This window comes from Lissotriton vulgaris, unplaced genomic scaffold, assembly GCF_964263255.1.
Source record: "Lissotriton vulgaris unplaced genomic scaffold, aLisVul1.2 SCAFFOLD_3348, whole genome shotgun sequence".
Lineage (NCBI taxonomy): Eukaryota > Metazoa > Chordata > Amphibia > Caudata > Salamandridae > Lissotriton > Lissotriton vulgaris.
In genome coordinates, this window is record NW_028245491.1 from 88,720 (window position 1) to 105,238 (window position 16,519).

Consider the following 16,519-nt stretch of genomic DNA (forward strand, 5'->3'; position numbering starts at 1 on the left):
ATTTTGTTTTATGCAAAGTTCTGTAGTGACAATTTTGTTACTAAGCCGAAAAATATCAAAGAAAAATAATGAGCACTCAGACAAAAATGTTCCAGAAGGGTGATGAAATTGGTTCTCATGGATTGTATTTTCGTTTTGATTCTGGGTTTGTTGCTGGTGTGAATTTGGATATGCACGGCGTTGGTGTGCAGAGTAATGATGTTCAGTTTGTGCAAGAAGGAAATGTTGTTCCTCTGGGTCAGGGCCGGACTGGGAACCCAAACCAGGCCTGACAATTATGAGGGCCCGGTGCGGGATAGAACATCAAATTCTCAACAAATATAAGATTTCAACAAAATCCTTTTTTGATTCATAATGATTTTCCACTACTTGCATCTACACTTAAAGTTTCTACTGCACTGAATCAGGCACAATGACGGTGCCTGAGATGGGAGAAGGATTGCATGCTTGGTGCAGTCCTAGAGGCCCGACTGGGAACCCAAACCAGGCCTGACAATTTTGGCGGCCCAGAAAGCTGCCTCTTTTGTTGCTGGGGGGCGATATAGCATCACCACAGCAAAACCAGCCCCCCTTAACAAATATTTCTCAAGCCCTGAACAATTGCCCCCCACTCTTCCAGGCTCCTGGGGAAACACCCGAAGCCCGTTACGGCCAGTCCGGCCCTGCTTAGGGTATAGGTTTTACTGACAGTGGCATTTTAAATACCTCAAACACTAATAATGTGCAGAATAAGAGATGATCCTTGCGATGTTTGCGGGAACCTGGGAAACTGGAACATGAATCAGATGGCACAGAATGGGATGTCACAGCCAATGATCCCAGCCCCTCTGGCCTCTGTGCCGAGCATGCAGAATCAAAGGCAGATATATTGGAACAAGCCTTCAGTCCAGATGGCCCCACAGCCCAATGCAGAATAGAACGCCAAATTCTCAACAAATTTAAGATTTCAACAAAATCCTTTTTTGATTAATAATGATTTTCCACAACTTGGATCTACACTTAGAGTTTCTACTGGACAGAATCAGTCACAATGACGGTGCCTGAGACGGGAGAAGGGTTGTATGCTTGGTGCAGTCCTAGAGGTCACCCAGAGTGGCCCTTTTGTAGAAGAAGTAAATGGGAATCCGGCATCTCTTTTAATCAATAAATGTGCCTCTCGTTCCACAGTCAGACTGATGGGAGCGCCCAACCCACCCCTCTTGGGAAAGGAGTGCAAGTTGTAGGCATTTCTAATAAGCAACTAATAAGCTGTCAGCAAATGTTCCCGTACAAATTGGGTCAATGATGAAAGGCCACAAACTGTGATTAAAATCCAGTTATTATGTTAAGGAATAACCTTTGAAAATGACTTGTGGCTGTTAGGGGAAGAGTCACAATGAATTATTCATTTTTGGGGGTGTGGTTTATTAAACTACATTTTGTTGCGCCATGTCTTCATGAACATTCATTGATTGCTGTCATTTTTACCACCTCATGAACCATGTCAATAATATGTTCTCTCAGTCTAAAAACTTATATAATGTATTATTTTGGGATATTTGCTGGAATTGTTTTATTTTACACTTTTCCTAAAGTCAGACTACATGTCAGTCCTCTTACTGATTTTGTTCTTAAGAACTTTTCCTTGATTTTTAATTAAGCAGAATCTATGACAGTTTGCTATTTGATATTGTAGAAAAACGTTTTCATATTTCTTAGAACACATTTGTTGTGGTGGTCTGTCTATTGACTTTACAGCTAGAGTTATTTCTGAATCTGGCTTTTGATATACTTTAGAGGTTACCTTTATGTGATTCTCCTGCAAATATTATGATAATTATTTCACTGACTGAGTAACCATGTTTATGCCTTCAGTAATTATTTAAAACCTTTAATATAACTTTGTAGCTTGTTGTAGCTCCGAAGGCAAGGGCCTTTACCAAGGGAGCGGTCCTTTAATGGGCAGTATTACCTGCTATGGCTGACTATAAGGTCATTACACTGTTTGCCTTATGAGGGCAGAATGTGTTAATTAATAAAACAGCGGTGTCCCAGAGACCGAGGGGGTTTAAACACCTCCGGTACTTCGAAACCTTTGTTTCACAGCTTTTGCTGTGAATGTTCAACAGTTAACAGTCGCATGCAGGACCATGGCCGTTAATTGTTGAACATTCACAGCAATAGCTGTGAAAAGAGGCTGAAGTCAGGCTTGGTTCTCCCTGGGCTTGGCTAAACTGCTTTTCACAATTCAGGTGAACCGGGGAGATGCAGGAGATGAGCAGAACCCCCGCCCTCCTCCTGAGACGCCAGTGACACTGCGAGCTACGGGAGGAGGAAGGGGGGGAGGCTCCTGTGTGCCCTGCTGTGGGCTCTATCTTCTGCCTTCTCCTGCCCAATACATATATTTTGGAGAGGTAGGGGAAAGAGAGAGGCAGAGGCTGTGTATTAAGACATTGTAATGTTGAGAGCAGCGTGTCTATATCAGGTTGTAGAGGCTGCTGCTCCTTTGTCTTCAATGGAGGTCTCAACATTTCAATATTCTAAGCTTTGTCTTGCAAAGGATTTATTCCAAATTATAGTCTTTGGGTCGCCGTCCTGTAGGGCTCACAAGACTCTGACCCTCCGCATTATCTCTTTAGATAATTTATCAATCAAAAGCACCAACACATTGATGTCTTGTTGCTTCCATTGCTCAGCATTCAAACTCTGCATCAGCTTGAGCTTGAATTGCAGTTGCTCAGAGAAAATCTAAGAGTCTGGGTGAATTATTTATGAACGGTGGGCAGAATTATGTACAAGGCCTTTAACATGCCTTTTGTGAACCAGATTGTTTTGATTTGCAAGTTTCATGGGCTGGAAATGGAAATATGGGGGTTATGAAGACGTGCACTGGGTTGTTGGGGTTGGTTCTCTGAGACTGTGGGTGCACTCCATATTCACAGAGACCTTTTCCAGCAAAGGATTGTGGTTCTTGAACCAAAAAAATTATTTATTCATAACCAGAGTTACTTGGCAATGGCCTCCAGAGAATAAGAGATTCTTTTATTTTGGAAGTTCAGGATGGGTATTTGGAAGATGGGATGAAGTGTGATAGTCGCCTGAAGCAAAACTATTTCTTTACTTCCTTTCAAGGTATTCTGGGATGACCAGGTTGTGCAGCTTGGCTGCCACCCTCGGAGGAACAAAATATAATATAACTTTCAGGTAAGGATTCTTATAACTCTAAGTTTCCTTTTCCCCTGTTTCTTCTTACTTTATTCCCTTTCTTGATCTCTGTTGTTTTTGTCTCTTCAACTTCAACATTTGACTCCCTCTGTGCACTATTCTTGTTGTTATCAAACTTCTGATAATCACCTGATGGAGCCACATTCCTCCTGGAACATGTTGGAGGTGTAGTGCAGGTCCAGTTCCTTTTTAAGTCCGTTTTGCCCACCAGTTCCTTAACTATTATCACATTTGTCTCCTCCTCTACACCACGTGATACCATCCTCCCTCTGTCTGTCTTTCGGCGTCTTTTCTCTCTGGATCTGACTTCCATCTCTTTGCGTCCTCCCATCCTGCTCTTTTCTGTCTTGTCAACTACAAGCAAAAGACACAGTACATGTGCGTGGACACACATGCACAGAGGACTTGCTTTAGGGTGGTGCGACTGGTGGAGCTGCACCTGGTGCTGACCTTGGGGGCACTGTGTTTAAAAATAACTTATGGGTTCACAAGCATCTGCTGCACAGTTTTCTGTGCTTGAAAATGTGATGAGAGTGGAAGGTAGCCTTTTTTCTCTTTCCTCTGCTTCGTGTTTTTCTTTTCTTGACCCTTTTCGGTTTCCTCTAGTGTTGTGCTGTTCTTTTTCTCTTTTTCAGGTGTTGAAGTGCCCGGGTCCTGTCGAAGGAGCATGATGAGTTCTGGGCCACCAAGTAAGTCCGTATCATCCACACAATTTGAAACTGCATTCCACTGAGCTAACTTGACACAGCGTCAGTCTACAGTGGCATTTAAAGCACTGAGTGCAACAAGGCCAATACCTTCGTTCAATAAAATGTCCCTTCCTAGAACACTGGAAAAAGGAATAGATAAACAGTCTAGGTGGGCAGGGGAGTAAATACCATATGATCATTTATTAAAAGTATTACAAATATCTCATTGTGATGCCAGCCTTTGCCACAGAAATTGTAAATTGATAGTGTTGGCTGCTGCTGAAAATCTGTGTCACAATATATGTGCAACTTGTGTTTCTTTCTTAAATATTGGTTAAGTTTGCTCTCACATCCTTGAGTTCCAGTAATACCAAGCTCCCGATCTACACTGTTTCACCACTATCATAAATGCAACTCAACTGATTTCCTATCTTGTTTTTGTCAATACTTTCTTTGTGCAAAGTATAAGGTCAAATATTTTTTCTTTGTGTTCATTTACAATTTTTGACTCTATTTCTACAGGTGACTGAAGCATGAACAGAAAAAAGAAGGTTTACATTTAGAGAAACACAACAAAAAGGATTATTTCAAGGAAAGTTAAAACATTCTCAAACTCTAAAGAAGAAACACATTCTATGTGCCAGGAATGGTGAGGATGTTGTAGCGGAATAAACTGATAAATGTGAAAGTTGTCAAATTCCTAAAGTAAAAGGAGCATAAATGTTTACCAGTGTCAGTAACTGAGATTAAGGAGAACATTGGCCGCAATTGATCCCCACGCCGTGCACTTGAGAAAACTCAGTGCTGTAAATTCTGTTTGATGGTTTATGAGAAATGCTTTGGAGACCCAAACCCTCCCCAACAGATCAGCATCCGTAGACGTGTTGTGATGTGACAGGACCGTAAAAAAGACTAATATCCTCGGTTTACAATTGCAAGCTTTTGTCTCCGTCTCCTGGAGACAAGAGGAAGGAAAAGATTATTTAAAAGAAAATCATTGTAAATACACTTTCTCAGATGTCGTTACAGCAAAGTTGCTGGATTATCGTTTCCAATATAGGAAGATTTTCCCCGACCAACTCTGTCTCTTGGGTTAATCCGAGTGGTTTCAAAGTGTCCTGTAACTCCAAAGTGGATCATGTACCTGTCTTAGCCACTGAGCAAAAAAGCATATACTGACAGAAAGTATAAAAGGGGCCAGTGTTACGCTATTGATAATTCATAAACCACCCTGGCATGCCCTAATCAGTTGTCATTACTTGTATGTACAAACATACCTTACAGGCAAACACTAAACCCCAAAGGCCTTATCAGTGCTTTTAAAACTCCTAAATCAAATATGAAGAAACTAGAATCACTAAATGAGACTAATTAAACTTGAGAGAATTCACCCAGGCATAACTTGGAGAAAATGAATCCATGAGGAACATTTTAATAAATACAAGGGGCTCCTCAGTGAAAGTTTATAAGACAAGTTAAATCTGTGCCTTTAAAGGTAGGAAAATGATCTCCAGGTAAAAACTATCATTAGTTAAATTTATTTTATTTATTTATTTAAACTTTTACCGCGCACAGCTACCCACAGTGGGTTTCCCGGCGCTATACATATATTAAGAAGAGCATCTGAAATGTACTTTAGAAGTTAATGCTGAGTTGTAACATAAACAAGTACACAATCCGATTCAGTCGTAAGATGACTTGTATTCAGGAACAAACCCAACTTGGAGAAACAAATAACTCGAATAAGCACAATGAATGTGAGAACAGCTTTAGTTATCAATCCAACTTCACTAAACGTGAGAAAACTAGCTCTGGACGAAAACCCTATCAGTGTCCTGAATTTCAGAAAGACTTCAGTCTCAAAACCAACCTTACGTTACATGAAATAACCCATACTGGGCATAAAACGTATCAGTGCCCTGAATGCCAGAAAAGCTTCAGTAGCGAATCCAATCTCACTTTACATGAAAGAACCCACACTGGACAAAAACCTTATCAGTGCTCTGAATGCTGTAAATGCTTCAATCGGAAATCAGGCCTTACTATACATGAAAGAACTCACACTGGACAAAAACCATATCAGTGCTCCACGTGCCAAAAAAGCTTCAGTTTTTGTAGCAGTCTGATTAAACATCAGGTAACTCACACTGGACAAAAACCTTATCAGTGCTCTGAATGCTGTAAAAGCTTCAGTAGTAAATCAGCTCTCTCTCAACATGAGAGAGCCCATACTGGACAAAAACCTTATCAGTGCTCTGAATGCTGTAAAAGCTTCAGTCAGAAAGGCAACCTTACTAAACATGAAAGGACCCACACTGGGCATAAGCCGTATCAGTGTTCTGAATGCCAAAAAGGTTTCTATCACAAATCCGGTTTAACTCAACATGAGAGAATCCATACTGGGCTCAAACCCTATCAGTGCTCTAAATGCCAGAAAGGTTTTTATCATAAATCCGGTTTAACTCTACATCAGAGAATCCATACTGGGTTCAAACCGTATCAGTGCTCTGAATGCCAGAAAAGCTTCAGTCATAAAATATCTCTCACTCTCCATGAGAGAACTCACACTGGGCAGAAACCGTATCAGTGCTCTGAATGCCAGAAAAGCTTCAGTCATAAAATATCTCTCACTCTCCATGAGAGAACTCACACTGGGCAGAAACCGTATCAGTGCTCTGAATGCCGGAAAGGATTTAGTCAGAGATGCAGTTTAATTGAACACAAGAGAACTCACACTGGACAAAAACCTTATCAGTGCTCTGAATGCTGGAAAAGCTTCAGTCGGAAATCCAGCCTTACTATACATGAGAGAACCCACACTGGACAAAAACCTTATCAGTGCTCTGAATGCTGTAAATGCTTCAATCGGAAATCCAGCCTTACTATACATGAGAGAATCCACACTGGACAAAAACCTTATCAGTGCTCTGAATGCTGTAAATGCTTCAATCGGAAATCCAGCCTTACTATACATGAAAGAACTCACACTGGACAAAAACCTTATCAGTGCTCTGAATGCTATAAAAGCTTCAGTAGTAAATCAGCTCTCTCTCAACATGAGAGAGCCCATACTGGACAAAAACCTTATCAGTGCTCTGAATGCTGGAAAAGCTTCAGTCAGAAAGGCCATCTAACTCAACATGAAAGGACCCACACTGGGCATAAGCCGTATGAGTGTTCTGAATGCCAAAAAGTTTTCTGTCAGAAATACGGTTTAACTCTACATCAGAGAATCCATACTGGGTTCAAACCGTATCAGTGCTCTGAATGCCAAAAAGGTTTTTATCATAAATCCGGTTTAACTCTACATCAGAGAATCCATACTGGGTTCAAACCGTATCAGTGCTCTGAATGCCAGAAAAGCTTCAGTCATAAAATATCTCTCACTCTCCATGAGAGAACTCACACTGGGCAGAAACCGTATCAGTGCTCTGAATGACGGAAAGGATTTAGTCAGAGATGCAGTTTAATTGAACACAAGAGAACTCACACTTGACAAAAACCTTATCAGTGCTCTGAAAGCTGGAAAAGCTTCAATCGGAAATTCAGCCTTACTGTACATGAAAGAACTCACACTGGGCTCAAACCGTATCAGTGCTCTGAATGCCAAAAAAACTTCAGAGATAGATCTGGTTTAATTGATCATGAAAGAACCCACACTGGACAAAAACATTATCAGTGCCCTGAATGCTGGAAAAGCTTCAGTAAGAAAATATATCTCTCTACACATGAGAGAACTCACACTGGACAAAAACCTTATTAGTGCTCTGAATGCTGGAAAAGATTCAGTCAGAAATCCAACCTTAAGAAAAGTTCCACAGCGGATCTTGCAGTAAGCACCTCTATTTTCTAATGTCCCTATTATGTCCAATTGGAGCTGTTGTGCTGAATGCTGTGCTGATGACCCCCAGGACCTGCTGCGGTTTTGGTCCTACTGGAAATCCAGACAGAGATTTATGAGACAAAACGGAGGCAGCACCAAGGATGAAGTAGCCAAATGTAGTATCAAAAAATAAATCTTTATTCTCATATAAAGGACAGCCAACGCGTTTCGCTCCCCAACCATGGGAGCTTCGTCAGGGCAAGAGTATAGATTAGAACTTCAATTGATGAGGAATAACGTCAATGGGGTCGTTAGGCCAGTAAAGATGCCTATATTAGAAATCCGTTATCCGGGTAGTATTTTATCCACGTGTTCGGGTATTAATATATAATAGACACAAGTGATCAAAGAAGATGATGTTCCAAAGTTTAGTGCACGGTTTATGGCATCCAAACAAAAGTATATATGCAGACCATAATAAGCTGCCAAGACAATAGCTCAAAAGCCTTCTATCAGTACACTGTCCCCATCACGGATTCGATCTGCTGTTATATATTAATACCCGAACACGTGGATAAAATACTACCCGGATAACGGATTTCTAATATAGGCATCTTTACTGGCCTAACGACCCCATTGACGTTATTCCTCATCAATTGAAGTTCTAATCTATACTCTTGCCCTGACGAAGCTCCCATGGTTGGGGAGCGAAACGCGTTGGCTGTCCTTTATATGAGAATAAAGATTTATTTTTTGATACTACATTTGGCTACTTCATCCTTGGTGCTGCCTCCGTTTTGTCTCAGAAATCCAACCTTACTAGACATGAAAGAACCCACACTGGGTATACACCATTTCAGTGCTCTGAATGCCAGGAAATCTTCCGACTGAAAAAGACTCTCACTAGACATGAAAGAACTCACACTGGGGAAAGACCTTATTAGCTCTCTGAATGCTAGAAAAGTTTCAGTCGGAAATTTGGTCTTCAATTTGGGAGAACTTACCTGAAAAAAAACCTTGTCTTTGTTCTAAATGCCAGGGAAGCGACAGCTGGAGATTCCGTTTCATTCAACATGAGAGAACCCACAATGAGAAAGAAAATGACCCGTGCTCTCAATGTGACAAAAACTTCAGTTGTAAATGTAACCTTTCCACATAGGAGAGACAATGTGGGAGAATAAAAGGTGCTCACTGTAAACCCTGAGGAGGAGCTTTCAGCATCACAAAACATTTACATGAAGCAGCCACAAAGACACCGCTCCATTGATTGTCCTACAAACTGTCTACTGAGAAAAGCGCACAGCGAGGGATGGAAATGCTTGAATTAACCTCATTCTTTTGTAACTATTTCATTCTTTTGTAACTATTTGTGGCCTCATTCCATTCAGTGTGTTTTGCTTCCTGAGTGTTTATAAGCTGTGGCTCTGACCCTCAAAGGCCATGCGATCCTGATCTTTGAGGCCACGCCCCCAAGGGTCTGGAATGCATGTAACCTCAAACTGTTTCCAGCCTTAATGAGCCTCACCAGGGCCCTGAAGCAGGAGTCCCTTTGTCGAAGGTCTCCATGGGACCAACATCTGTTCATGTTTGTACCACGTAGGGGTGATCATTGAGAAAAACCTAAGGTGATGGATGAACTGGTAGCTAATCTCGGCAACATCCCACCACATCATTCTCTAGTCTTTGTGTAACTACAGACAAGGCCAGCCATATGCAAACCATTCTTGGCTCCACCCTAAATAGTCCTAATGACTTCTGTTCCATTGGGACACAGCTTCATATTACAAAGATCCACATGAGTGGCCTCTTTCCATCTTCTTTTTGTTTCAAATGGATCCTGCTATCCCCTTAACCATGCCTCAGGCCTGCCACGTTCCATGCTTTCGCTCTTATCAACCTTGAACCATCTCCATAACTTGGAAGCTCCGAAGACTTCGCAGCTGTTGTAACTGCTTGAAGTTTCCCACATTTTGATGGCTGTGGATTCAGGTTCAACTTGATAACCCAACTCTATTCTGTGGGAATGTTGCACTTCAAGCCACTTCTGTGCAGCTCGTCATCATCTGAGACTGATTCAGGCAAAATCCTTGCATCAAATTCCAGTGTTATTCATCACCAGAGACTAAACTTATCTTTGCCCTCTCGAGCATAGCTACCGAAGTCAGCTACAATTTTGTAGGTAACTTCCTGATTGATTCAGTGGATCTGCTTTTTTTAAAATGTATTTAACTTTTTGTTTGGTTTGGACAGTTGTTTTTGCTAAGTAATAATCCATAAATCACAGCCCTCCTTTAGATTTTGCTTCTGAATAATTATTAAATATTATTTTTGATCTAAACTTGGTTTGAATCTTTAAGTTCCTTGTCTATTTTTAATAACCTATTGAAATTTGTGACTTCCACTGTTTTGCTCTACCTTCGAGCCCGCCGTAGGCCCTACTGCTCAAGCCACGTTACCAAAAGTGAGCTAGGAACACTTTAGTAGAAGACATATTTACCTTTGCTGACCAAAGTTTGGAAAAAGCAAAGCAGGCTGACTCCAGAAAGCACACTAAGGTTACTCTCCTAGGTGGCATCTGCACCACCTGTAGATGCAAAAATCAAAGATTATGAGGGAAGCTGTTGGTATCTGTGCCCCCAGAATTTGAGACTGCCACCCTCTCTCAAACAGTTGAAAGAGCTAATAATGCAACCGTCAGAGATTCATGTCTCAGCAACTAAGACTGCTTGCTCCTGCCATACAACACTCACACTGTTACCTGAATCACACTGCCTGTGCAATGTACAAACTTTTACATAAACAAGTTGTGTTGTGCTATGTGAACAGGCTTTCACCCCCCCTTAATATGTAAATAAGTTTCTATGATCAGACGCCCCCCGGCTCCCATTTCTTCTAGTGCGGATGATAATGTGAGAACTGTAACGAGATCACAAACAAGGGCTATATTGAGAAATAATCATCTTCCAAGTCACACAGTAGTTTGTAGTTCTTTATTGGTCTTTTAAATGTACATCCCCATCCTCGATCGAATGACGGGAAAGACTGGCGTGTTATTTGACCGCGGAGAAGCTTATCAGACCGTCCATTAACAGGCGTTTGTCAGCACATAACAGAATTCTTGGATGTGCCCAAATCTCCACGGAGTAATTATTTCCTCCTGCTGTACTTTTTAGAAGAATAGAAAACCCTACCTGAGACCCTCCTAAAAGACTCCAACCGGTGGTCACCATTTTCAGATCGATTACCAACAGTATTAGAGCCGCTCAAAATCGCAAAAGCTAAGATACTGGCTAGTGATTCTCGCCCTTGGGGATTTACAATATTTTGTTTCAATTTGTCCTGATGATGGTCTCATTGAGTTGTCCGTAGAGACCGAAACGTCGACTTCTGCTTTATCCAAAAGAAATTTTCTCCACCCCTTGTTTTTGGATAAGCTTGTCACAGGCCATACAGAGATTTTGATTTATTTCCTAATACCTGTCTTGTATTCCTGTGTTACTCATTTTGATTTATTGTAATTTTTCCCTGCTAACCTTAATTTTGATAAAATCTATTTTTTGCATATACACATGTCTATTTGTTTTTATGTTAACATTTGTGTCACTGTTGAGTATTGTTGTGTCTAGTTAGTTTTAGCCATTTGATTTATTTAATTAAGTTACTTTAGGATAATTCACTTACCTATACTCAATCCATTTAGAATAAGCAAAGTGAATATTGAAAACAAACTCCTTTGGAGGCCCTCTCACCCTTTTGATCATATTTCACCCAGCCCCCAAAGGTTTACTGGGTAGCTCACTCTATCGAATATATCAATGGTTAGAGCGGCAGACCCTGATGCAGAGGTCTAGCTCGGGACCAGGGTTCAATTCCCCGCCTCGGCGGGTCTTGGGCTCAAAATTCCACGGACCTGATAATTCTCGCCTCGGTGCCTATTCCAATCATGGAGTCCCACTCTGCAACTCTGGGCAATAGCTTGCTTAATCTCCACAACGGCCCCCACAACGCTAAGGATGCCTGACCTCCACCTTGGGGGTGCCCAGGAGTGGACGCCTCACAGGGAAAGCCAGGATGGGTTCCACAGCGGTATTCGTACAAGCGCCTTGAGACCCTTACAGGTGAGTAGTGCGCTATACAAGTATCAATTTACATTTTAAGAACAGAAACAGAGTCCAATTTCCTGAAGAAGCGGCGGGTGGGTAAACGGGGGGGGGGTCGAGAAGCAGTATAAATGTATCAACAGCGTTTTCGCAACTGCCACTCTACCCAGGGGTCGATAGTGGCAGCGAGCCCCAAAACGACAGGGAGCTGCAAACATAGGACATCACCTAAGTTGCCCTGTATTGTTTGTGTGGTACATTCACCCCTAAATACCTATACATATATAGATACGCATGCACTTACCTGAGTTACACAAATGCATAATCAGCATACAGTGTTATGGCCTCCCAATTTGGCTCACACGTTATACCGACTGCTGGGTCCTGCAAACGGAACAGGCCATGGCTAGAGCGAAAGTAATCGACAGCGGGCATCTTTGCCACATCCTTCAAAAGAAACTGAGATTTCTGCATGTCCAGATGCGGGACAGCGGGGTGGTGTAGAGGAGATTTATCCAGTGCTGTATTTCTGCTCCTGGTTTCATGCACATCAGCACTTTCGTTAAGTAAAACTACCCCAGGGTGTCGAAGGCCTTCTCTATATCTAGTGAGAGGGCTGTGTATGGAGGCAATTCATGAAGATTCGCCTCCATCAGCCGCAGAAGCGTCATAGGTTTAGACATGTTTTTCTCCCAGGTACGAAACCATTCTGCAGACCTTCCAGGATTTCGCGATTTGCCGCGAAATCGGCACTTTTGTAAAAGTGCAGCGATATTTACAAAAGTGCAGCGAAATCGGCTCTTTTGTAAAAATGGTGGGATTTTTACAAAAGTGCCCGCGAAATCTAGACATCCAGACCCCTTTCAAGGGGGCGGGTCTGCGGAGGCATGGGGGTGGGGGGGGAAGAGCAATCTGGTGGATCGCAGGCATCTTGAGGCAGTGGCAGCCCCCGCTCCGTGGGAAGCCTGGGAGGGGCAGCTCTGTGAGTCTGTGAGTCCCCAGGGGTGTTCCCTGCTGATACCACGATCGAGAGGAGAGAGAGGCAGGCTGTAACCATTGTGATTTCCACGTGCTACAAGAAACTAATTCATATGTAAATAAAGAATCCCATTGTGGTTAAATCAGGTTGCTGAGGATCATGCACATATGTAAATAAATAATTAGTCATGAAAAATGTAAACATGCACCATACGTTTAAGCACAAAATCAGATATAATTCTCAAATAACTTACATATCCCTTGGCATGTAACAACACCCCGAAATAGGATGAATGAGGTGCTGCCAGTGAGGCAGTGCAAGATGTGATATCAAACCACATACAATTAGACAATTTGGGTGAAAAGTACAGTGGATAAAGGTAAGCAAGATTTTTACCTATATTGAAATGTGTTAGTTTCTATGACAGCCATTCTGATGTCCAAAGAGTTGAAGGTAAACTTCATAAAATTGCTTCTCTCCTTGACTAATCTTATAAGGACAAAAACCACATATTCTTATAGAAATACTTGTAGACATAATCGAAATTTCTTTAACCTCGTCTGTTACGCAGAAGAAACCAAGTATTGGAACGTGTCAAAACCTTTCAAAGGGTAATCAATCTAAAATGAGATAGAGGCTGTGCCCTCCATTAACCATTCAGTCATAAATTGCCAGATTTATTTGCTTTCTTCGTACATCTAAATAGCTATAGAAAGAAATATGTAAATGCACAGCTGTTAAAAGCACTCAAGATCCGCTCTGATGTTGCTAGGAACTCACATGACTGTATGAGCATAGCTCCCCCAGCACGGATGTGTGATTGCACAAAATGTAGTGGCTTAGCTGACATTGTTTTCAAGATTGCACTGAATTCAAAGCTACCTTATGATGGGCTTCATCAAACACACATTGATTTGATACATGATTATTCAATTAGGAATAGTGAGAGGCAAGCGCGGGTAAGCAGTATTTCTTCCATTATCCTGGTACTAAGCTTCCTGCTAAGCGGTCAGAGCTGCTTTAAATTGACTAACCATAATACATCCCAGATCACCAACGTCTTGTGTAAAACATGGAGCTGTTGTCGGGAACCTCGAATCCAGCATCCTCGGTTAATTTTGGCAGATGCACACAGTGCAGTTGATGAGTTTCATTTCAAACAACGCTTGCATTAACAGATTTTCTTGCTAAGTAGAAGCTGGTACACATGTTTGCATATATTTATCATGAACGTGCTGTAGCCCTACTAGCTCGTGACCACACCCTGGCACACATAATTATGCACGTGTGGTACTAGACACTGTTCACAGTCTGGGTGGAAAATCTACTCTACAACACTCTATGCCAACTCTATGCCACTCTACAATACTATTCCACTCACCACTACTCTTAAGTAATTCTGCAGCGTGCCGATTGTGCGGCCGGCCGATGGGGGGATTGCTTTTGGGGCATTTATTCATTAGTTTATGTCCTATATGCAGCCTTGAAGCCAAACAAAGTGTCTACATTGTAAATAAACCAAAAATACATAGCTTCATGTTGTTAAACAACTAAAAAAAGAAGATATCTGTGTTTGTTGTAGGAAAAACCACCAAATAAAATGCCGCTAAATTTCCATATTTGTGCCGCTAAATTTCCATTTTTGTGCCGCTAAATTTGCTAATCCATGCCGCTATATCCTGGGGTTCTGATTCTGGTCTTGGTGCCAATGTAGAGAGGCAGGGGAGCAACCTGTTTGCAAGAACCTTCCTATGAATCTTGTGGTCGGTGTACTGTGGCCAGTAGGAGTGTAGCTCCAGGGGGTCCCTGTTGGGGTTAGGCAGGACCAACCTCATAGACTCCCATAGGGATCCCGGCAATGTGCCCTCTGCCGGGCTTGTTGGTACATTTGGATTAGCTTTGGAGAGCGGGTTGCTCTGTAGGTGAAGTAAAAGTCCACCGGGAACCCGTCCATCCCAGGAGTTTTGTTGCACGCGATCTTGTCAATCATGAAGCCAATTTCCTCAGTGGTCAGGGTTTCATCTGGTGTATGTCCCTGAAGAGGGTTAAGTCTGGGGGTCGATAGTCTATTCAAATACTCATCTAATTGGGGAGCTTGCACTCCCAACACAGCCTGATATACAGACGTCTGGTACTACAGGAAAGCCTGGTTTATATCTGCTTGCACAATCAATATCTCTACCACCGGGGATCTGCTGGCCTTACTGGGTGTCTTTGGGGTCAACGGACTTAGGAGCCATGCAAGTATCTGATAGTGTAGTGTTCCTAGTCTGACACCCGCCTCTCTTTACTCCTTTCAGAGAGGGTTGATTGTGTTCTAGTTTCATGCAGCTACCCCAGATATATTTCCGTTGTTTGTATAGTTCGTTCAAGGGAGAGGTTCTGGGCTTGCAAGGCATGTTTTACACCGTGCTACATCTTGATGCACATGCCTTATGTGACACCCTTAAAGGTATCCCACTCTATCACTGTCATAGAGGCCGTCCCTTCACTCTGTCCTGTAGGGCCGGGCATACAGCCTCCTAGTAGGTACTGGTGCATGTCGTCTGCCCCACTGAATATTCAGTTTGAGGTGGTTGTGGTTCAAAAGTGTGTGGCCTAGACATTCAGGTCACTAGACCAAGGAAGCCACAGAGGGATTGCATAGGAGCAAGCCGATTCTGGTGTCCCATGGAGCACGGCATACCCCCATCAACATACCATGCCTGCAACCTCTGCATCATTCTGGATAGCAAGCTATCCATGAAGAAACAAGTCAATGGAGTCTCGTCCACCTGCTGCCACACCCTTTGCAGGCTCCACAAGAGCTTCAGGTGGCTCCCGGCAGACACCAGAAGGACCATCATGCAAGCCCTCATCACTAGCAGACTGGACACTGGAAACACAATCTGCGTAAGAATCACTACACGCCTCCAGATGAGACTCCAGACAATACAGAACTCAGCGGCAAGACTCATAGTCACCCTCCCAGAAGGACCCACGTCACACCCCATCTCAAGAAACTACACTGGCTCCCGATTCAGAAGAGACGCCAGTTCAAGATGATGAGTCATGCCTACATGGCCTTGCACAACGAAGGACCAGCATACACAACAAACGTCTGACCTTCTACCAACTGACCAGACAGCTTCGATCAGCTTCCCTCTCCCTCGCAAACACCCTACAGATCTACTGAGCCAACAGCAGAGGACACCATTCGAATCGCTGCAGCTCAACAATTTCCCAGCACAAGCTCCTCTCAACTTCTGTGGACGGCAGCCTTGACAACAACAACAACACTGACACTGGCTTTATAGGGCATTAGTGCTATCGAAGTTCAAGCCATCATGTAACCCCATTTCTCACCCTCCCTTCTGTACATCAAGAGCACCTTTGCTTTCCTTAATTATGTTCAGTCTAAGGCTGTCAACGCAGGGGACCTAGTGGTGTTTCTGGGGTCACATCACCTTGTCCTCTGTCATCAGGGGAAGAGCAGGGCCCGTTCACAGTCTGCTGGAATGTTCTCCAAGGCGAGGGCCAACTCTCCGTGCAGCAAGGCTCCCCCCCCTGACATGGTGGCTATCAATGCTGCTCACAATGACACTCTCTTGCTGAAAGGCTTTCCACTCAAGTACTCCTACAAGTTAGATGCACCAAACATTCCGTATACTGAAATTCTAGGAGTGTGGTATAGAGTAATACCAAACACTGCTCGCAGATTGGGTTTAATACTAGCTGCACACAA

At 42.8% G+C, this 16,519-nt stretch overlaps 1 long non-coding RNA gene and 1 pseudogene across 1 annotated transcript; both read left to right on the forward strand.

Annotated features, from left to right (window-relative positions):
- Positions 1 to 3,108: 3,108 nt before the first annotated feature.
- LOC147666401 (uncharacterized) lies at positions 3,109 to 5,129 on the forward strand. The gene is made up of 3 exons (XR_015304807.1): positions 3,109 to 3,183; positions 3,840 to 3,893; positions 4,416 to 5,129. It is a non-coding gene; the product is annotated as an uncharacterized LOC147666401 (long non-coding RNA).
- Positions 5,130 to 5,157: 28 nt separating this feature from the next.
- On the forward strand, positions 5,158 to 8,881 carry LOC147666402 (uncharacterized; annotated as a pseudogene).
- Positions 8,882 to 16,519: the final 7,638 nt, after the last annotated feature.